The 24542-nt window shown below is 34.0% G+C and overlaps 1 protein-coding gene across 11 annotated transcripts in view; it reads right to left on the reverse strand.

Moving 5' to 3' along the window:
- Positions 1-24542, reverse strand: part of LOC126965384 (dachshund homolog 2) — a 235616-nt gene that overhangs the window by 85870 nt on the left and 125204 nt on the right. The gene's annotated exons all lie outside the window — the stretch shown is intronic.

The raw sequence follows: 24542 nt of genomic DNA on the forward strand, positions 1-24542 counted from the left end.
CGGGTATTGTGACAAAATAACTGCCACACAATTACGCCAGGCCCGTTCAGTTTCAAAATATTTTTTATGTAGGCCCTTAACAGCCAAAATCACATTGCAGAGCATACTAAAGATTGTGGTCAAAAAATGTTAAAATGTCACATGGCTTAAAACGAGAGATGAATATCTCTAACGGAGACATGTCAAAATAGAAAAGGTAAGCGAATCTATAGTTACTGTTACCGATTTTTATTGACAGGTCGTTAACAGTCAGCCACGCCTTACATTAGCTTTCTTAGTATTGAATATTGAAATATTGACTAACGCACACATTAACAAATATAATAAGTCTAAGTCTTGTCTAATATAGTATATTAGCCAGTGGCAGGCTCCTGTGCACAGGATGCCGGCTAGATTATGGATATCACAACGGCGCCTTTTGCAGCCGTGAACCAGTAACGTGTAAGCATTATTGTGTTTCGGTCCGAAGGGCGCCGTAGCTAGTGAAATCACTGGACAAATGAGACTTAAGATCTTATGTCTCAAGGTGACGAGCGCAATTGTAGTGCCGCTCAGAATTTTTGGATTTTTCAAAAAGGCCCTTATTGTCATAAAAAATCTAAGACTATTCTGAAAACCATTCAATGTTAATAATAAAGGTGAAATAACGACATAAATGCTACCAGATATTTTTTGTTGTGAAATTAAAATTTATTTCGATATACGTATGCTTCTGTATATGACATTACTCTGTGTAAGAACCCTCAAAATGGAGCCGTTTGGTACTTTACTGATGAGTCACGGAGCTCCGACTGAATTTAATATATTTTTCATTTCCGCAGCTATTAATATGTTAATAATCTTTATATCGTTACAATATTCAAGGTACTGGGAAACTTTTTAGATTTGCAAACATCAAAGCACGAAATCCAACGAAAGGCAATATTAATTTGAAAAGAAAAATCTTGTGGGAAGAACTCAAATTGAGTTTGACGAACCAATTCCTTTTGAATGTATAGAAAATTAATGAGCTCCACGGACGTGTTCAAAAGAAAGACTAAATCACGAACAAATCGATCGGACAAAAGATAACGCCTATATCAATAAAGGACTAAATAATTTCCACTTCGTTTTATTTTTATCATTATGGAACTGTTAATATGATGGATGATGTTCAAAATGTGTTACGTTTTTACAAATTAAAAATATACTCTCAGGAAATGATAATGTGAGGCTGTTTTAATTATAATTTTTTATTGAATTTAGAAATTTATAAGTATCCAAATGTTGTGAGCCTTCTTGAGTATAAATTCCGCATCCTCAGGAGATGTTGACTCGCCAAATTGTGGCACGAGACTCAAACTCTGTCCCGTGCCAGAATTAAATTTTAATGTTAATTTATGTGCTAATGAATGTTTGTCTTAAACTAGATGATAGTATGTTTGATATGGCAAATATTATGTTTACTATTATACTTATGTTTTTTGTGAAAGAGGAGGATAAATGAGGTCACCTGGTGGTAGGTGATCACCGCCGCCCACAATCTCTTGAAACACCAGAAATCTCACAAAAGAGTTGCCGACCTAGTATCGTCGTTTGCCAAGTTAATCTATTTATTAAAAACACAAAATATTTTTAATATTGATATGGTCACTAAATGATATCGTTGTGTTGTTAGATGTTGCTAGGTTAGCTAATTTCTTAATAACTTAAGAACAGAAAAACCCTTAAGGCGGAGGACCGAGCCGATGGCCTTGAGGAATCGAGTGGAGCTAGGTTACCTATCTCGCACAAGATGGCCATAATTTCAATTCAGAATTAGAAGCATTTTTAATTTATTACAAACATAATACAATTTTCTTTACAAAGCGAACAAAACTATATGTCATGTTAAATATTTTTGGAGAACAATTCATAAATTTTTGTAGAATTTTTATCTAGATTGAATGATTTGCATGGCTCTAACTGTAACAGGTGGGGGTATTTTAGTTTGTTTTTTCGTACTGCCTATTATAAATAGAAATATAAGAAATATTATTTTCTTCTCATATTCTGTTGACATATAATTATTTTTTGTAAAAATATAGGCTTTATATAAGCCGTCAAGAAATGGTTGCAATTATGTGCTATTTTGGAGATTTCAAGCTTAACGGTAGAAGAACCGAGATTTGGTTTTTGATGGCATTCTTATATATAATTTCAATTATATCTTCCTTTATTAATTAAGAAACATTGATTATCTTCATAGCAGGGTATGATGTAATGAATATTCTCCCTGCTTAAACGCCAAAAGCAGCCGCCATCTCAAGTTGAGTAATATTATTCATTTACTTGTCAAATTGTAAATAATTGGAGTCAGGATGCCTATGGAACTCTAGCGGGAGATGGAGGTGATGGAAAAATTGTTTTGTACAGAGGGTGTTTATTCAGTATTATTAGATATTTTTTTGCTAATACTTTAAGATGTTCATTTATATTTATTTTTAAATGTTTATGACAAAAGAAAATGCATCTATTTTTTGTTCTATATATATTAATCCCTACTAGTATTATAGGTGTGAATGTTAGTTTGTTTGTGATGAAATTTAGAACAGAGATAGACTAGAGCTGGAAAAAAGGGCGTAGGCTACTTTTTATTGCAAAACAACTAATGGAGGGCTTGAGATAGGGGATGGAATTATGAATGGTAAGTTCGTCATTTTCGAAGATGACACCATAAACCTTCTTATTTAGGCATTTGATAAGAAGTAATTTAAAAGTATTTTATCGAGCATTTTTGAAACTTTGACCTACCTGGGGATGAAATGGAGATTAAAGTTCGTAGGGAAATACGATTAAAGAGACTGTCCACATTGACAAGGGATATCCGCTGTATCGTAGAAGAGCGCCGCCAGCAGCGGAAAGAGCAGTTTTATGTGTATTATTTGCAAAGTCTCCCAAAAAAAGAAAAATAAATCTGCCCAAAGTAATTATTCCACGCAGACAAAGTCGCGGGTAAAAGCTAGTTGTATGTAAATTACTCTAGTAAGTTTTGCTCTAACTGATCAATCGCAAGTAAAGAAGATTACAATTCAAAAGAAAATACAAAGTGTTTGTGGCGACCTCTTGCGAAATTTTATTGTAACAAATAAAGTATCTGTGGTTACTTTTATTTGCCATACTGTTTCATTGCTTATGTAACAAAGAACGGAGCGATGACTTTAAACTATTTTTTATCTTTTATGATATGAATATATATATATATAAAGGTTTTTTATCATCAATAGAAGCTAGCAAAAAAATATCTCCTTAATTATACATTACTGAAACTTATCACCTGCTTATTATCTGACTTACTATTCCTTATTTCAGATTACTAATAGAAAGATGAATAATTATTGAGAAAATTTTATTAAATTTATTAAAAATTTAGTTTTCTGCTCTTCTTCTTGTAAACTTCTTGGAATCAGTATTCCAAAGTTACAGCTTACAGCTCCATAAATTAACCACTGGACGAATAACGAAGTAATTTCATTTTGTTTTGGTTAATGAATACTATTTCCACCACGGGATAGGCAACGCATTGGGACAGTATAAAATGTTATTAATGATTTTAATCTCGATATAAACGATTTGTAATATGCAACAGGCATAAAAACTAATATACAATACAAACTAACATGCAAAGACAAAAAGCCGTGTGATAGTTACGATAATATATTCAGAAATAATACGGTAAACGACTCTACTATCGCCGGTAAAATACAAGCTCCGAACTAAATTAACGATAATACTCTTTACACCGGTGTGTACGTGCCCGATTCTATTGCCCCATAACTGTTTAGCTAATACAATAATGAAGTCTAACTTAGTTGACGTCAACCACTGCCATTACAGGGCGAGCAGTGGCCTAAACAGATATTCCGGGAGCATAGGCTGGAACAATGGGATGCAATCGGCTGGCCTGTCCAATGTCCTATTTCTGATTAGTTGACACCGCAACTGAGCTACGAACGCTCTTGTCAGCATAATCTGATTATACCACCAGCAAAGCTTATGATAATAATGTATATCGCTGCATCAAAACTCAATACTACCCTCATTAAAATCTTCGCAGCGCAAAACGAGCGCGAATCGATTAAGAAAATCAAATCCTCTCGGAGCGGCACTGCGTAAAACATTTGCTTGACACCCAAATCAAAAATCGCTTTAGCTCACCCTCCCAAGGGGAGATTGGGGAAGCGTCGACGCCTCAACATTTATTATTTCAGACATATCACTCACATGCAAAACAAACTCCGTCCGATCCATCAAAAAGTTTCGTTTCCCCACCTACTTCTGCTGCGAGACAAATCGCCTGTGTAAGTAGCGGTTTGTAAATTGACTCAAGATCTCATAAAATAACAATATTAATACTTTATAGACTCTTTTATGAAAGTAGTGCGTGTGTTTTTACTTTATGAGCTGATTATCTGTATGTGTTTTGTATAAAGAAATAAGAAACAATCGAATAGTGAATAATATGTAAGTATTATATCATCTGGCAAACGTTGTATTACCAAATATACATTTAAAATTAAAAGAAAAATATTAATCCGTTTAGAAGGTGTATAGCAACTAACATTGGCAAATGAGAATTTTAAACATATACATTTTAATGATTATTCTAATGAATAATACTAACACAATACAAACATACATTTTACTATAATAATACCTAAGATTAATATAAGTTAAGATATAATTTATAAATAGTTTTAAGTTTTTAACTATAATGTAAAAGTAGGTACAACCAATAGAATCGTAGATACATCAAAGTAAATTGGAATGTAAATGTAAATATTAAAAGAAAATAAGCTTACTCATCCACACGAAATAAGCATCATAACCCTCCTGTAACAGTCAACAAAGCTTCGAAGAAAATCGAGCGAAAAAAGGCTAAAAACACCTTGGGGGTTTACTAATCGAATAAAAAATATCAGCGGCCAATGCAATGTGTGGGGGAGAACGGAATAAATTATAAAGAAAACAACAGACAAGGGGATTTCGGTAACAAGAACTTTCTTACGCAACAGTATTGCTTCGTCTAAAATATGACTACAATAGAATAGAACTAGATATATCACTGTTAATTGTGCTACTTTCTACAATATAATTATCATATATGAATGTTATATATTGTAGTGATTGAATATAGGTATAGCAATATATATATTAAGATATGTTGCAATATAAATATAATATCAATAACATATAATGCAATTATTTACTTGAAATATCCCATATGTTTTTAGATGCATAGTAAAAATGATGAACTATTAAAATAATTATTATAACATATTCCAATACCCGCTCCACAGATTTGTTCATTTAAGTGTCCAATGTAACACATAAATGCTTTTGTATTCGTATTTATAGCCATAAAGAATCTGTTTTGGCAATTAAGAATGTTGTTCTATGTAAGCGATGTTTAAATGTCTAAAACAGGAAAATAATAGCAATGCGACATGATGACTTGTTAGGCGCACCCTTCATAAATGTCGCGATGTCATTTGTAAAAATTGCGACCGCCTAACTTCTTCAGTTTCAGAACAAGATGTACATAGAGTCGCCGTACTATAATTTTTTTTTAAATAAGAGAATTTTTTAAATTAGACAAACTAATGTACGGCTCATCTGATGTCAGGTCAGGTCTGAGGAATCACATTAGCGTTTCCAACCTTGCAGAGATACGCATTATTTTAATGATAAAAAAATCATTTTTTGATCATTCTGTGTAGATTTCATAGACATGCTTTTAGTAATCTTTTTTTAATGTCTTATGTATGATTCATATCGTAATTAAATTTTTTTGAATAAAACATAAAATACTATCCAATATAACAATAAATTTAAGGAATATTTTTTCCTTAATTTCTTGTAGGTATATATCATTTAAATCCCTGATAAGAATTTATTATATTGAAAAATAAAATGATAAGGCGACTCTATTGACTTCTTTTTTGTTTTACAAATATTGAAGAGAACAGGCAAATCTAGGGGTGACAAAGAAATCGGCAGTCAGCGGGACTCTTTCGGGGGAAACCGGAGACAGTTATTTAAATTTGAATAATATGATATGGAAAAAAATTACGTCACTTAATACCGTAATAAAAGTGCACTAAGCGACCGGGGCATTACGCTTGCCAAATGCAAAGAGGGACAAGCAAATTTCGCTTATGAAACGTGAAATGAAATATAAAACGTTGCGGAAAGAAAATAAAATATGTCTGAGGAGCTCTCGAGCTCATTATGATATTAGAAGTACGTGAGAAGATTTAAGTTGTCTTGGAAGAATCTGTGAAGATGAACGACTGTCATAGAGGTGCATTTGTGAATAACAATTGGCAATTCGAAAGTTCTAGATGTTGGTAGTGAAATTGGTTTGATCAGGTGAGTTGGTTAGTACATCATAAAGATCAGCCGAACGACGTCCACCGCTGGACATAGGCCTCCACAAAGGATCTCCACGATGAACGGTTCTATGCTGCCCTCATCCAACGTATTCTGGTGATCTTGGCCAGATCATCGGTCCAAATTGTGGGGGCCTACCAACACTGCGTCTTCGGGTATATGGTTGCAATAATTTGGGCTTTGCTGGTGACTTTGGTTCTCCTACGGATCTCCTCATTTCTGATTCGATCTCGCAGGCAAACTCCAATCATAGCCCTCTTTATTACCCTCTGAGTGACCATGAGCTTTCTCATCAGGCCCATAGTTAGCGACCACATCTGCGTCTTTTGTTTTTTATTTATGAAAATAATGGACGAGAATAGCACGTCGTTCAGGTAAAGGTAATTGATACGCCTTACCCATTACAATGCAGTGCCGCTCAGGATTCTTGAAAAACCCAAAAATTCTGAGTGGCACTACAATTGCGCTCGTCACCTTGAGACATTAGATGTTAAGTCGCATTTGCCCAGTAATTTAACTAGCTACGGCGCCCTTCAGACCGAAACACAGTTACACATAACTGCTTCACGGCAGAAATAGGCTTCCTTGTGGTATTCATAATCTAGCCTGTGCAAAGAGCCTCCCTGGTAATTACCTCCAACTGTTAGTTGGTTAGTTACAAAGGAAATTAATTAATGGATAGTAGTTCCAAAATTTAATGAAATAATGTCGTATTTGTTGAAAGCAGATTACAGTCACGTAACGAGATTCCGATCTGGCTCGTACGATGTTATTAGGATTTAAGCGCCAACTCGTCGCCTGTCTCCGGCACAATGTCAGATAATTATGCAAAATTGCTTCTACGATTCGTAGCCTCGACATTTTTAGAACATTACCGTTACTTGTAATGGAGACGTTTTTTGATAATGTTTTGGCATAAAAAAGCATTTATTTTCTGAAAATTTATTTAGAATTATTTTTGATGTCAGTTCATACGCTACCATCGCTTAGGAAACAAATGGCGCTTGGAAAGAGAATAAACGGCGCAAGAAACTCTCCTAGCATTCTTTTTCGCACTCTTTTTAATAAAATATACCATATTGTATGAACTGTCATTGTTAATGCTATAAAATAATCACAATCCAGTCCCAGGTTGTCCGATCGCTTAGATATTCAGCTGTGAAGTAGTAGGATTTACAAGAGAGCCATTGCAATGCCACTCCGAACTTTGGGTTCGATCAAGTATTCTAGGCAGTACTTTTTATACTATGACTCGTACATAATACTAGCTGATACTCGCGACTTCGTCCTCGTAGATTTGGTTTTTAAAAATAATAAACAAATTTGGTATTGAAGATTAACTTACTAGTAATCCTATTCTAGTTCCGATTCCCGTTTTCAATCCCGTTCCCAACATATTATATACACATACAAATTGATTTCGTTTTGATAGAAAGAGAGAAAAAAATTAATTTCAGTTTCGCAAATCCCACAGGAACACTGGCTTTTTCTGGGATAAATTGAAGCTTATGTCGTTTCTCTAGTCTATCGCTGTACCAAATTTCATCAAAATCGGTCGGCTCCGGCGTATAAGCGTAACAGACAAATTTACATTCACATTTATAATATTTGTAGGGATATTTTAGAGACTATTTTTCGCAGCTTAAGTTAACAACAAACACATTTATACAATATGTAACATTAGAACAACAATTAAGTGACCGCAAATTGCATTAGTATGGCTTCAAAGCATGCATATGCAATAACCGCAGAGATCGTGCAACAGTTTTCTGAGGGTAATGTGATGCGACACTGCTTTCCTTGATCTGTACCGACTGAGCCATGGTGACTGACGGAAGCTGGCAATAGGTCAAAATATATTGGAGATTTTTCAAAATATATTTAAGATTTCCACTCATGTGCTGATGTTAATAATACTTATTATAATAAAATCGTAACAAATGAAAAACTATACCTACATTGCATATTAAAAAAAAATATCTGCTGAGTGTTCCACAAACAAGAGCGACGTCAAAAAAGTACTTTATAGAATTATTATCTGTTTGTAGGTTTGTATGTAATGTCCGTGCAAAACGTAAAAGCGCAGAAACGAAGAAAATAGAAATACACTACGCCGGCAACGCTCCTGTGATTCCTATGGGGTTGCAAGAGAATGTGGATGGCAGTTATCACTTGCAATCAGGTTTCAATAAAAAAGGAAGAGATCTAATTCAGGTTATACATGAACAAGAGCCGGGGAGTATATATTAACATGATAGATATAGACATGACATATTATTTTTGCTGTTTATAGCGTCTATGGGATCTTTTTACAAAAGCATAGTCATTATAGTATATGTAAATTTATTTATATGGCTGACCCAACAGACGTTATTCTGTACATAATAAAAAAACACTGATTTTTATGTATTTGTCAATAATTTTTCAAAACATCAAGAATTATTTCGTAACATATGCTCCTTGTTGTTATAATGAAATTGTGTCACAGCAGAACTGTCAAACCGTGCGTCAAATAAATTCTCTTACAGAAAATATGTCCATACAAAACAAATATTGGAAATAAAAATAATTATGGGTCCCAAATCGAAATAAAAACTATCCTATCTCTCAAGTTGGACTAAACTGCACTCTATGGAGTAATTCCCATTAAAATCTGTTCATTAGTTTAGGAGTCCATCGCGGACAAACATATATATATATATACAAATTTAACATTTACTCTAACTGCCTATAAATATAATTATGTGTATCCGTAGCACCTAAGACTTGTTTAATGTTAATGTATCACATGTAATTCTGTTGGTAGTTCATAAATAAATAAATCAATAAATTAAATTACATTAAGTTTACTTCGCAGGCAACAGCTAGTAATGAAAATAATATATGCAAACCAGCATTTTATGTAAAAGTAGATACGTTAAATTGTTTCAAACGGTCCCTATAAACGAGTACTATCAGGAGTTTTAAAAAATATATCTGTTTTATATGGTGTACTTGGATTATGGATATCGGATAAATAACGCTTAATTCAAAAAAAAATCAAAATTTTTATTTGTTTGCTCTCATTAATCTCTAAAATGACTGAATCTATTTTGACGTAGTTTTTACACGTAGACAGTTCATGTATTAAGCAGTGACTTGGGCTGTGGGGCTGTTCTTAGAAAATAGAAATAATAAAAATTAACGACTTTAAAAAGTTGTGGTCAAAATCAAAACGAATAGATATAACGATGATTATCTATACTGTTTACATATCATAAAATCCTACCTACCTACTTGTAGTGTATTTTACAATACTTTATATAATCTTTGTCAAAACGTCAAAAATACAAAAAAACATTAAGTCTAGAAAAAGAGGTCGGGACAGCATATAGAGTAGATATTACCACACTAAATTCAGACTTTTTAACATATTAGTAAGATGCTAAATGCAGGCATAATATTTCCCCTGCTTTAGTATGTCCGAGCGGACGACGTCGCGGCAAAAGCTAGTACTAAATTGCAGTGTAGACGCAGTGCCACATATGTAAATCCTTTCATTAAATTTAATAAATTAATCCGTTACCACGGCACGCATACGAGTTTCAAACTTATATTCCATTTTAATTACTAGGCTCTGTGAAACTTTTATTAGTATACAACACGTGTCTCTTTTTTTATTGGAAAACGAGGACAAACTACCGTACGGGTCAACTGGAGTTGAGTGATCACCGCTGGCAATATTCTCTTGCAACACCACAGTAATCACAGGAGCTTTGACAGCCTATAAAGAAGGCGTACGCGCCAGTTTCCTGAAAGTACCCCTGTCGTATCGCACAAAAAAGCTCATTCCACAGCTTTGTAGTACGTAGAAGAAAGTTCCTTGAAAACCGCACACATCCAGATGGTAGGGATGATATCCTAATTTGTGGCGTGTCATACGAAGGTGGAAATCGGCGGCAGGAATCAGGTTAAACAGCTCTTCGAAACACCTCCCGTGATAAATGCGGTAGAAGACACACAATGAAGCGACATCTCTACGCAACGCCAAGTGATCCAGCCATCCACACAGCACTGGTCCGATGTTATCTTTTAATGACAATCAACAAGATATTCTAAAACATAATATTGTGGAGTCATCTATACGGATGTTGAATTTATCTCGATTCATTGGTATAAGTCACATCCATCATTGTATTGTTCAATGAAATGATAAAACTAACGTAGGACTTTAATGAAGGACTTTGATTATAATTGAACGAAGTCCTTTAAATCATAGAGATAAGATTATGGATATCTTATGGATGTTACAAATATAATGATCATAAATATATTATTATTGTTAATTAAATTATCTTAACGATGAGAGGCTCCGGTTTTTTTATGACATTAAGGAACAAGACGAGCAGGACGTTCATCATCAGCCGGAGGACGTTAACTGCTGGACAAAGGCTTCCCCAAAGATTTCCACGACGATCGGTCCTGCGCTGCCCTCATCCAACGTATTCCAGCGATCTTGACCAGATCGTCGGTCCATCTTGTGGGGGACCTACCAGCACTGCGTCTTCCGGTACGTGTTTGCCATTCGTTATTACGTTCAGCTGATGGTTATTGTTTACAATGCAGTACAACTCAGGATTCTTGAAAAACCCCAAAACTCTGAGCGGCACTACAATTGCGATCCGCACCTTGAGACTTATTAAGATGTTAAGTCTCATTTGCCCAGTAATTTAACTAGCTACGGCGCCCATCAGATCAAAATACAATAATGCTCACACATTACTACTTCACGGCAGAAATAGGCGCCGTTGTGGTACCCATAATCTAACCGGCATCTTGTGCAATGAAGCCTCCTAGTGATTTAAGCAATTACTTATGTACAACATAAATATTATTAATATAGTTGTAAATAACCAAATTCTAATTTATTTATTTTTTGCTACCTAAGTTTCAATTCCGTGAATCTATTCTAGTTATAGGTCTCTGTCACTCGACCTAGACCTATCCATTATTGTTTTCTGTGTTCTCAACTTGTCAGTAATTCTGTTTTTATTCGTACCTACTTATAACTCGGCTATTCTATATCTACTCTGATTGCTTGCAAATTACAATATCGAAATACTCTGGCTATGATTTCTGGTGTAAGTATTAATTGGATTTGATTGAGGCGAGTTTCGTTTTCGGTTACGCTTGGGACGATTTGTGTTGTTCTGTAGTGATTTTTCCGACATGTGTTAATTATCATTGTTTTTAGGGGTATGTAAATATTATCAACGGACACCTTTTAGATAATTTTATAGAGTCTCTTACTGTTAGAGAACCGTTAAAAACAGACGAGGTTTAATACTAAAGTGTGCGTGACAAGCTACGTCTTACACTCGCGATTTGTATGACACTTTGCATTAGTGTCAACTGTCAACCTTGACGTTTTCATAGCTGTCACAATCTATTTAGACTAAACTAGCTATGAACCAAGAAAAAGTCATGAAGTTATGAAAGGCCATATGATGCCATAATATTAACCCTTAAATCTGTTACGCTGCCCTCCAATAAAGCAACAAATTGACATCAAATTGGCATGTATTCCCGTGTTTGTCCATTTCGATAATTAACGTAATAGAAACAAACATGTCTGCATCACCAGTGCGGGAGTCCAGCGGAAAGTAAACAGAAAATATAATTTAGAAGCAATTTGCCGCGGATATGTCCGCAATCAAATTGTCTCGTTAATACCGTGCCGCTATCAAAACATTTGATTTGTAGCGAGTTCTGTAGGGTTGATGCTTGTTTAAAACACCATTCCATACCATGTTTCGTGGTCATTATTTATGTACAAGTAATTTAATGTGTATTCTTTATAATCATCGTTTAAGAATGGTAAGCTTGTGGGTTTATTATGGTAGAGAAAGAGAAACCAGCGTACATAAGGGTACACCTCATGATAATATTATACTCTCTTGTGACATCAGTGGAATAATTAGTATTTTTTTTTATGAAAATAAGGGACGAGACGAGCAGGGTGTTCAGGATTCTTGAATAACCTTAAAAAATCTGAGCGGCACTACAACTGCGCTCGTCACCTTGTAATATAAGATGTTAAGTCTCATTTGCCCAGTAATTTCACTACGGCTACGGCGCCCTTTAGCCCGAAACACAGTATTGCACACACATTAATGATTCACGGCAGAAACAGGCGCCGTTGTGGTACCCATAATCTAGCCGGCATCCTGTGCAAAGGAGCCTCCCACTGGTAAGTTATCTACTGTATGGTATTAAAACTTTTAATTTCAACATATTATAATTAACAGTCGAAGCACTTGTAGCTGTAATCGCGACGGCTGCCTTCTTGAAGGTAGCTTTTGAAAATCAGTGTTGGGTGAGACCCAACCAATTTACTGAGCAGCAAACCTTTTTGGGACAAAAACACTGCAAGCACCACCTTATTATGTTGATATATAAGTCTAACTTTAGTTTTTTTCCTTTGGTTCTTAATGTATGTTAGTTTTAAGTATATCAGGGATGTATATTATATTCGTAATTATTTAGATAAGTTCTCATATTGTTTGTTATTATATTTTGTAAATGTTTTCCTGTATTTATAGTGTATGTTCCAAATAAAGATATACTTACTTACTTACTTACTTCAACCAATTCAGTGTCTTCATTGAATAATGTAGAACACGATATTTTTTCTCGACATATTTTTCTTTAACAAACTGTGATTAAAATATTTTATCTCGTTAGTCTGTGCCAGTTCACTCTAATGCGATTTCACATTGCTTATGCTTTAAAACTGTGCGAGAAATGTATGTATGACAATGTTAACTTGATTCTTTTATTGTTGTTTGCTTGAGTTCTCGTAACAGGTTTCGTCATGCTCGCTTAAATGTCACTGCTTGTGGCAGTAACATGGGACAGGTCATCCCCTTCCCTAAAATATGGTTAAGCGAGACGATGGCTGGCTCAAGCGTCATACTCGTGAACGGGCGCTGCTTGTGGTGGCAGGATGATCCTGTTGCCGGAGACTCGGTTTTAGATTCTTAAAAGTTATTATATATATACAATCGCTTATAAAATGCTCACAGAATACCTTTATTTATTTATGGTGTGTGTGGATGATGCAGCTTCTGCACTCAATAACTTTTGTATAAATTTACATTTACTTTTTTGACTTACTCGTGTAAGGCATTGACTATTTGGCGTTTGAGTATGTTTATTGCATCATTTTACATATCCTAGAGCCTCCCACTGGTAAATATTTAATGAAATAGAAACACCATGTTCCAATCTCCTCTATTTCTTGAAAAGTGCGCAAAACGTCTCATATATTTAATAATGCAAAATGCAGCTAACATTCAAGATATAAAATATATTAAACAGTAACTCTATTTCTTCGTAATGATCGTTTTAATTTCATGTAATCAAATATCAAAGGATGTAATTATATTTATACCTAAACAATGTTTTGTTTTGAATAAATATAAAATTTTATCAAGTAGATTTTTATATTTGAGATACACATTTAAGATAGGTAACAAGAACGAAGAAAAGTGAATACCTAAGGATTTATTAGGTTAATTTAAATTTAAGAAGCAACGTTTTTAGATACATTTATTAGTTTCGGAACATGTTTGCAATCCTTGCAAATGATAAGTGAACGAAAAATTTACATTTATGCGCCCTCACACTCGGCTCACAGTCAGTGCAAAGTCAGCATGTAAACAGAGAAATACTTTTTATTCTCGTTTTAATTTCATGCCAGTTGGGATTTGCATAACAAAACGCGAGAGGTCAGGAAGCGAACGGAATGGCAAGTGTCCGGCTTGATGCCTCGTCAGCAACACTGTTGACACGAGCGCGTTTGCATTTGGATTCCAACTGGACTGGTATAAAATACATTCCAGCTTTATATGTAAATATATATAAATATATATATCTTTATATATAAAGCGCAAACACTGCGTTTCAAATTTTATTCCTTAGCAATCACAGACATATTATACTCTAAGTCAACAAGTTTTCAACAAAATTAAATTTTTCAAGAGCTTACGAAATTTTTAATACCTTCTATTTCAAAAACTTACTCTTAAAATTTCTTTTAATTTAAATGAATTAATGAAGCCTTTATTGATTCAAGCTAGCCAACTAAAAAAGGCACATTCTTAACTATATACTAAGTGATTATATTTCACCTAATATATATACATTTCTTATGTTAATCATTGCTCGCTTATTTTTATGGAATAGGAGGACAAACGAACGTACGGGTCACCTGGTGTTAAGTGATCACCGCCGCCCACATTCTCTTGCAACACCAGAGGAATCACAAGAGCGTTGCCGGCCTTTAAAAAGGTGTACGCGCTTTTTTTGAAGGTACCCATGTCGTATCGTCCCGGAAACACCGCACAAGGAAGCTCATTCCACAGTTTTGTAGTACGTGGAAGAAAGCTCCTTGAAAACCGCACTGTGGAGGACCTCCACACTTCCAGATGGTGGGGATGATATCCTAACTTGTGGCGTGTCGTGCAAAGGTGGAATTCGCTTGCCCTCCGCGCCTCCTCCAGATCTTTCCACATTTTCCTGTCTTAACTTGTTCTTCTCCATGTGTGTCCAGCAATCTTTTTGATATCATCTTCCTATCGTATCATTTGTCTTCCTCTATTTCTTTGTCCATATCTTGGATACCACTCTATAATATCTTTTGTCTATGTATCTTGTTTGCTTCTTATCACATGTCCTTCCCAACGCCATTTTAGCTGCTTAATTGTTTTTCCCACACTTAAAACTTTTGCTTTCTTTCTTTTGTTTGATATTCTTACTTTATCTTGCTTTATTGTTTTTAACATTTTTTTTTGTTTATTATTCACAATAAAAAAGTATTACAGAGAAAATACGTACAAAATCACCTACAAGTAACCATGTAAGATTTATCCGTGAGGACGAGATCGCTTATCGGATATACTGCGCTCAATCGCATGTTGGTAGACTAAATTTGTTTAAATCTTTATTTGTGAGAGACCAAGTTTGATTTAACATAGGCATACACAAAACTCGACATCTGCATCAATTTCTGCATACACACAAAAAGTCGTTCGAGTGCACTGGCATCAGCAAACACAGCATCGGATGTTCAAACTCAGTCTCGGAAATGCATATTCATGATATCCCCGCGCCACATGCAAATTGTGATTTACACATTGTAATGAATTCTTTTGATCTGCGGATTCACATATTTGATTTGCCCACGTTGATGTCTGTACTGATATGAGTAGGCGATTTGTATTCATAGTTTTCTAATCGATTAACTGCTTTTTTATTTATAGAATCGACTTGCTTAAATTCAAATATCATTATTCAGAACAGCATAACATGAGACCAGTTATTGAAAGTCAAAAACTACCACTAATTCGGAAATTTAAGTCTCAGACCAGAGAAGAACGGGTGCAAGAAACTTCGTTTTCCCCTTTTTTTAATAATTTTTTAATACAACCAATCTGTGTTATGTATGTTATAGTAATACCTTTACCACATTTTTTTCAATTCTTTTGAATTTCTGTTTTGAATATTTTCTAAAAGCATATGCTTTTAGAAAAAATGTTATTATGGCCCCATAAGACTATCTAGCTCGCAATCAGAAACATTTCAATTATTCCAAAAAAAACTTGAATATTTAAATTTATTTTATTCAAAGTTCATCTATCGGGTGGAATATAGTGCGAAAGGCTAAATATTTGTAAAACCGCTCCCACATTGAATGACTGCTAATTATGTGGCCGATTGTAATAATTTCAAATAAATAACTCGATCGGCGGTGCATTTTGAATCATTAGTATACTATAATTACAGTTTTTCGTATGAATTATCTCAAAAATAGATAATTTAACGAAAAGGAAAACTATATAATAAATATAATAGTAAAATGATCAAGATTTATGATACATAAAAGTAACGTTAGCATATTTTTGCAAATAGTTATGACTTCATAGAATAGGACGATGCGAAATAAAATATTACTTATTAAAGAGGATAATAACTGTTTAACTGTTCGTATATTTTTGTGATCTTTGTCATCAATCAATGTAATAAGTTACCATATAAGTAAATATTGGCCAATTCTCCATTTAAACAAAACCTCTCAAAAAGTTAATTATATTATAATGATATCGACCCGAACATAAAACATCATTTGTGCTTTGATCAATACTTCACGAGAAAATATGTTAAAGTGGATTCGCGTATAACGAAACGTAAAAAGTACACTAAAAAGTTACATAATTACTCCAGCGGTACGAATGTTCGAAAGAAATGCAGAAATGACAAGATGATGACAAATGAGTGTAGTCTGGATCGAACACAGTCGGGTGGCGGACCTCATCAAATTACTCCCCACTTAAAAAATCCCTGTAAACAAAAACGTGGCCGGAAAAAACTTTAAGAGTCGGGAGAAAAAATAGGTATTGGCAACATTGATTGATGCGCGCTAATAGGGCGCGAAGAAATGAGGTTGATGCGTAATTAAAATAAAAGTGACATCTGCTGTCAAAAGCAGCATCCAGCACTAGAAATAGAACGCGAACGAACGTCACGCCTTTCGGGAAGGAAGTGATTAGTGCTACATTCTTATTAAACATTATTGAGTGAAGGCGGTTAATTGATCACTTACTAGTTAGTTGCAAAGCTATTTCTGTCAATACTTTACAAAATTCTTATTAGAATATTGAGGTTATACCAAATTCTGGACAATAACCACATCCATAATTTTCATTGTGACTGGGTATATTTTATTTATATTATGATTACGATCAGATAAGTTATGTGTGATTTCACTTTGATTGCGTTTCGTTTGCGATTCTATTCTAAAGCTGCATTATACATTTGGAATAGATTTGGCGTATAAACTAGAGAGCTAGCTTAACCGGGAGATTTGCCAGCCTCTTTCTAATCCTCATCAAGTGTTGACATTTCATCTATGATTCTACCTATCTTCTGCTGCTTAAGGATTTCCTTGCTTTCCTAAAATTATATTTTGGAGTCATGAATTCTGTATAGTTATTTATTAGTAATTTGTCTACTTGATGTTTCAACAAAAAAAAGCAAGTGGAGGTTTCTATAATTTAATTCCTCTTTCATTGTCTCTAAGTGTCCATCAATACCCAATTATTTTACATACTCTTCGTGAGGTAACGTGGCATATCCAAAAGTGAAAAGAAAGTGAAGTGCAACGAAATGAATAAATTACCAAATAAACAAACAGTTTCATCAACATGTGACATAAAAGGGACAACATACCCAATTTGGTTTATAGAAAAACTTAATTTACATAATTACATAGAAATTAAGACCACCTTACACATAGCTTTGATAAACAAAAAATCTCATTATACAAGTAAAAGAAGACACAATATCGATGAAGATAAGAACGATACACGAGACATCGTGAGTTTTTATAAAGCATCCCTTATCGCTGTGTACATATCATTAGTAATGCAAAATAATGGGATACAGACACCTCGTGCCGTTTCCCAGCTAATGATTAATGCCGTTCACCATTAATTCTTATTTTTGATGAGAAATTTGACTTGCGCTGTCAGACGCCCGAGCCAGATTGATATTGGCTGACTCTGCAAGTTGCGCCGCAACAATGTTAGACGCACCCCATTCACAAAGAACTCAAATTGTCATTATTATATCATGCGGAACAAACAATTGGAATTATAAACAAATATGTTAGTTGTTTTTAAATGTTTCAAACACGAGTTACGGGTTTTCACTGCTAGTAATACGTTTTCTATTCGTTTAGTTAAACTTATTGTTTATAAAGAATATGGCAGGTAGGAATTTAAAATAACTGAATTTGAAGCAACTATAGAAGTCAAGCATTACAGCTCTGAATTCAAATTTGTTGTTCGACTTGTGAATAAATTACAAACTATAAAAAATTAAAAAAAAATTAAATGTGTCGTAAAAAATAAATTAACATCTAAGGCCTGTTATAATGTGAAAGATAATTTGAATGATAAAGATAGTTGGAATAAATGTTCTAAATTTTGTTAATGAATATTGTTATACTCATTTGAATGCTATTGTAACTTTTGTACTTCATCCTGACTTGCATTAAATAACTTATAAAGATTTACAGTGAATAAAGATTTTTTTGACTTTGACTTTGAAACAAGGAGAATCTAACATCAAATAAGCTCTGTGTTGATGAATCGGTAACAAAAAAAAAGTCAGCAATGTAAGATTTAGTGGTAGGAATTTTCAGCATGATTAAAATTCCTATAAAACATCCACAAAGCAAACGCAATGAATATTTCGGTCTCCCGACGAAACTATCTGGATAGTTTAAGCCATAAAAGGGCAAAGTACAAAGAGCTACATAAAATGCCAGAACGACCGCATCAGTGACAAACTCGGAAGGTATTCCGAGGGCTGACTGCCATGACTCGGCACCCTTTACAACGCCCTTTGCATATTAGCCAACTGAAAATCAGAAGTCGCTATTATTAATGACATCACGTCATGACAATCAAAATGTATTTTCTGAAAGTTGTCCGTCAACGCGACGGCGAGAAAACGTTTGTACCATAGATATAGAATATACATACGTATAGACAGAGTAGTAGTCCGATAATGCAGGACCAATTTTGAATTGTCAATGTGATGCCAACTAACTGAACATTTATGACTTGTGAATCAAAAACAAAAAAATAGTAACAATAGGTTTGGTTTCCTCTTCTATTTTGCTGTATCTCCCTTAGAGATGCTATTTTCTCTCTCACACTTTGTGTGTCTATACGCTAGAATATCATAAGTCTATGGTTCATACAGACGATGCCAAATAAGTGTAGAGTCACCAGATGCGATCTAGCAATCATATTTCAAACAGCGCTGACGAAAAATGAGTGAAGATCCTTCGCATTCAGTATCTTTATCTTTCGGATACAAGAGTTCATTTTATGACCATTAATTTTGCTCTTTCCTCGGGTGTTTTATCACAGCGAGAAGCTCTGTCGCGCGTCTCATTAATCAAAGGCATTTGTTTACAACGCAGGGAATTTGATTTGATTAAAATAATTCGCAATATCCTTGATAAATATCACCCTCGGTCTTCGTTTGATCTTCTTTGTAATTAATGGTGGAGTATTCAATCACGCAAATGCTAATATCGTGTCGATTTCTAATGAATAATGACTACTTCAACATATGATTATGGCGAAAATAAAGAATAAGTACTTATACAGTCAAACAATTATAAAATTGTTTTTCAATTCATGCAACTTTTTAAAGAAATAACTCTTATGGATTTTACATTTTTTGTTGGTACTCATTTCTCTGTGCGTTTGAACAGTTTTAGGACGAGAGTCAGAATCGACTCGAAGGATTCCATTAATATGTATTTTTATAAACTACAGATATTATGTTAATTGTCGTGTATTTATTTAGATAATTTTATTGAATCAATCATCTGGTGGTAGTGGTATTGTGTTTAATTATTAAGTCATTCACTTAAATCGATATCCTATTTTAATCGTGACTTAAAATTAATTTTAACGTTTCTCGTTTTCTAGATTTTGAATCAGGTTAATTTTGACATGTTTTTTTAAACTATATTATGTCATTGCATAAGAATCTACGCCAGATATCCTCGCCTCCTTTGCAGGTAATGTAAAGCCCAGTTTCAGATAACGGCAGTACTAAAAGAGATATTGCCTAAGAAACCATATTTATATGGAAACTGAGTTTATTTGTTACATTTAATTTATGATAACTTTACAGTTTCTAATGCCTCGAATTTACGATATAATATTATCTAGAACAGCCTGGTGAGTGAGGTGAGTGGTCAGAGGAACTGTTTGGGTTAACACAACATATATACCACCCGCATCACGTTGACTTCTGGTATTCCACATCCGAACGTTTTGCAAGAAATTTCTTGCAAACCACTTAGGGACCTTCAAGAAAAGAGCATACTCCCTCCCACCTTAAAGGCCGCTGTATCTCTGACCCTTGGTGTTGAAGATGTCCATGGGCGGTTGCCACACTAAACCCCATCACGTCAGCCTCTTGCCCGTTTATTAAATCTTATATATAAAAAACTAAGCGACAGCGTAGTATATTACTTTTACACACTTAGCTTCAGCTGTGTGTATGTTTGTTTGTAACCGACTTGGCGCGATTTAGATCGAGGACTCATGACAATACATTAATTTCATAAAATTATTCCATTTTTCAATTTGCAAAATAAGATTTTTGTTAATTTATATAATTTTCATCAATGATGTTAATCTTAATTTTCTTTTCTTATTTTTTAGTTCAGTTTTCTATTAATATCATGTTTTTTCAACTACTATTTATTAGGATGAATAATGTTTTGTTACACAGTATGAGAAGCTGTGTGGTAGGAGTAGAGGAATGAATAACGACTGACGTCACACCGATGTGTTCTCCCGGCCGGCTTAACTCGCTCTACGCCGATTAATCGGAGCTAATTCGATCCGAAACGGAATTAAACCGGACGAATGCATTGAGCCCAGCGATTTGTTGACTGCTAATTGAAGCGACACGACCTTTGATTTACTAGCCCGCTCTGTTTTTTGTCACGCTTGAAATATTTGCGACGAAAAACATCGGAATGAATTGTTTCGACGGCTTTTTACTGGCTCGCATTGAACGCGTCGCGATCGCAGCTTTCACGAATTAACTCTTTTAAATTAAAGGTTATGTATTAATTTTATGGAAGATGTTGTTACATACATTATGTTACAACACCAGAGGAATCACAAGAGCGTTGCCTTTAAGGCATAAAAGGCATTTATTTTCTCAAAATTGATTCCCTTGGAATTCTTTTTGATATCAGCTGGTGGCTTTTGATAAAATGGTGCTCCCGGCATTATTTTTTGCACTCTTTTTAATAAAATATACTTACATTTATTACAAAAGTTATTGCTTTAAAATAATCGTAATCTATCTAGGCGCAGGCTGTGCGATCGCTTAGCTGTGGAGTATTTAGGATATGCGACAGAGACATTTTTTAGTAAAACATTTAAATTAAAAGAAAGGTATACGCGCTAAGAGAATCAATTTATAGAAAATAAATTCCTTTTATGCCTTTTTATAACTACCAATACAAATTCAAATTCAAATATTTTTATTCAAAATAGGATGTGACATCACTTATTGAAAGTCAATAAACTACCACCCATTCCAAAATGAATGCCTCAGACCTGAGAAGAACGGGCGCAACAAACTTAGCGGGCTTTTGTTTTTTTCATCGAATAAATATGTTTACAAAGTTATATTGTACAATTAAACTTATTATTTAAAAGCCTGAGGGCGGTCACTCCATTCTCAATCAGCGGTATCATTAAAAAAATCATTTATCTTATAGTAACCTTTACCACACAAACGTTTTTTAACAATTCTTTTGAATAACGTAATACTAAAAAGGAACAAATACTAAGGAATCAATATGAATATTTATAACTATAGTGCTTAAGCATAACAAATAACCCAAAATACACGTTGCTAAATTATCACGGATGAGTTCACTCGAAGGAAACAAAACAAACATTACAAATTATATTAAATCAGAGATAATCCTGTCAATTAATTGGACTTAAGATGAGAACCGGTCGCGGGACGCATGCGCGGACCTATCGAGACGCGACAAGATGTAGAATGGAGAAAACGAAAGCTTTGTATTATATTGCTGTTAAATATCTTATATATAGTAATAATTATAATATTGACAAACTTTTTACACAAATTATCTTGCCCCAAGTTAAGCATATATAGCCTGTGTTATGGGTTACAAGGCAATGATATATTTAATACTATATCCCTACTTAAACATACATATATTCATATAAACATACATAAATACATTTAAACATCCATGACTCGGAAACAAACATCTATGTTCATCATATAAATGCTTGCACGGGACCTCTAGCTTAGTAGGTAGGATCGCTAACCACTCGGCTACACAGGTTGTCTATATATAAATTTCTCGTGTCCCGGTGTTTGTTACCATTGGGAGGCTCCTTTGCACAGTATGCCGGCTAGATAATGGGTATCATAACGGCGACTATTTCTGTCGTGAAGCACTAATGTGTAAACATTACTGTGTTGCGGTCTGAAAGTGAAATTACTGGCACTAAGAAAGAATAAACTCTACGCGCCTTTTAATAAGTTAGCTAGAGTTAAGAGCCCCTTCTTAGGTCTTGGTATTGTATATCATTGAGTACAAATTCAAGAAATATATTAAACCTTCTTTGACAAAGAAGTGTTACTATAGTATAGTAGATTATATAAAGGATAGTGATGCATGGTTCTTGTCTGGTTCTGCACAGAAGGCAAACAATAAGGCTAAGTTCTTATGTGATTTAAAATTATTACATAAATGTATACACTTTTATAATAAAGTCTCAGCCACTGTTCAGGCCATTATCTATAAATAAATTTAAATGTTTTATTAAAAAATGGCTTTATCGTAAATCCTACTACTCCTCAGCTTAATATCTAAGTGATCCGAAAGCTTCGGACTAGATTATGATGTTTTTATAGCAATAGCAAAGACAGTACAATATTGTATATTTTATTAAAAAGAGAGCAAAAAATAAGAATGCTGGGAGAGTTACTGGCGTTACTTCTTCTCTCTCAATGCGCCATTTGTTTCCGAAGCGGTAGTAGTGTCTAGTATATTAGAAATTATTTCGAAAAAATCTAAAGGAATCAATCTTGAGAAAATAAATGCCTTTTATGCCTTAAAAGATGGGCTAGAAATTTCCTTAGTTATTCTCCCCAAGTCAAAGCCATATATTTCTAAATATCATATATTTTTAAATCAATTTATTTCTACATAAAATATACTTATTAAAGCAATGATTGCCGACTAACACAGCTAGTTGACATAATCATTATAAATAACATATACAAGTCGATAAAATGCATATTACTCAAACAGCCAACACATTAAATGCTATACTTGTCAAATTTTATCGATCGTTATATGCGATCGTGTGGCATTTATTTTTTATTTGAACAACGTATTGTTAATGTTAATGTTGAATTACGTGTGCGCGAATTTATTTGATTAAAAAACAGGCTTAATCCGTTGGGCAAGGCGATCGTTGCATGACAGTGACACATAGCTACACGCCGCGACCGTCCGAATGTAATTCCACCCAACACGGGCCAAGGGAGCGACTTGTCTGTTTACCGTCTATAATATCAATTACTAGTATATTTATTAAATGAAAACTACGTCTTGGTAGTAGACAATCTTATCATAACAAATAGTTAAAAAAAAATATTTAAATATATATAGTTTGACACTTTTTGGATGGGTGAAATCTCGTGAGTTCGCGTCACCGAAATGCTTAAAGCAGTATATCTGTAGCTATACAGCTGACGTATTGTGCGACATTAGTGCTGTGTATACCTTATAAGTGAAATTGAATGGATTTAGTGAAAAGTTCAATGTGTATATACTGTGCATTGTGGAAATATTGTTTTTGTTTGAATAATATATTATTGAATATAAGTTTTAAAATACAGTGAAACTAATAATTTTATTGTTCTAAAACATTATGAAATTTCAAATTTTAATACTAAAAGTTCATATGCTATGTATTCTCTGCAATCGGCAATTCGGACATATATGTTTCCCGCGTTTATTTGCAAGGCTGCTTGACATTTGGAAAACTTCAGAATTATCATTGTTTTGACAGAGTTGTCAGTGATATCAATCTATATATATGAGACTAGTTGACCCGACAGATGTTGTTCTATATATAATAAATAAAATAATGTTTTTTATTAATTTGTCAATAATATATCATAACATCAAGAATTATTTCGTAAAATATGCTCCCTGTTGTTGTAATGAAATTGTTTCACAGCAGAACTGTCAAACCGTGCGTCAATAAATTCTCTCATAGAAAATATGTCCATACAAAACAAATATCGGACAACGGGGGACACATCAAAGGAAAAACAAAATTGTTATTTTTATTTAATTCCGAACACTTTCATATTTATTCACCTTTTAAACCTTCCCTGGACTTCCACAAATAATTCAAGACCAAATCGGTCCAGCCGTTCTCTAGTTTTAGCGAGACTAACGAACAGCAATTCATTTTTATATA

This window comes from Leptidea sinapis, chromosome 7, assembly GCF_905404315.1.
Source record: "Leptidea sinapis chromosome 7, ilLepSina1.1, whole genome shotgun sequence".
In the NCBI taxonomy this organism is placed as follows: Eukaryota; Metazoa; Arthropoda; class Insecta; order Lepidoptera; family Pieridae; genus Leptidea; species Leptidea sinapis.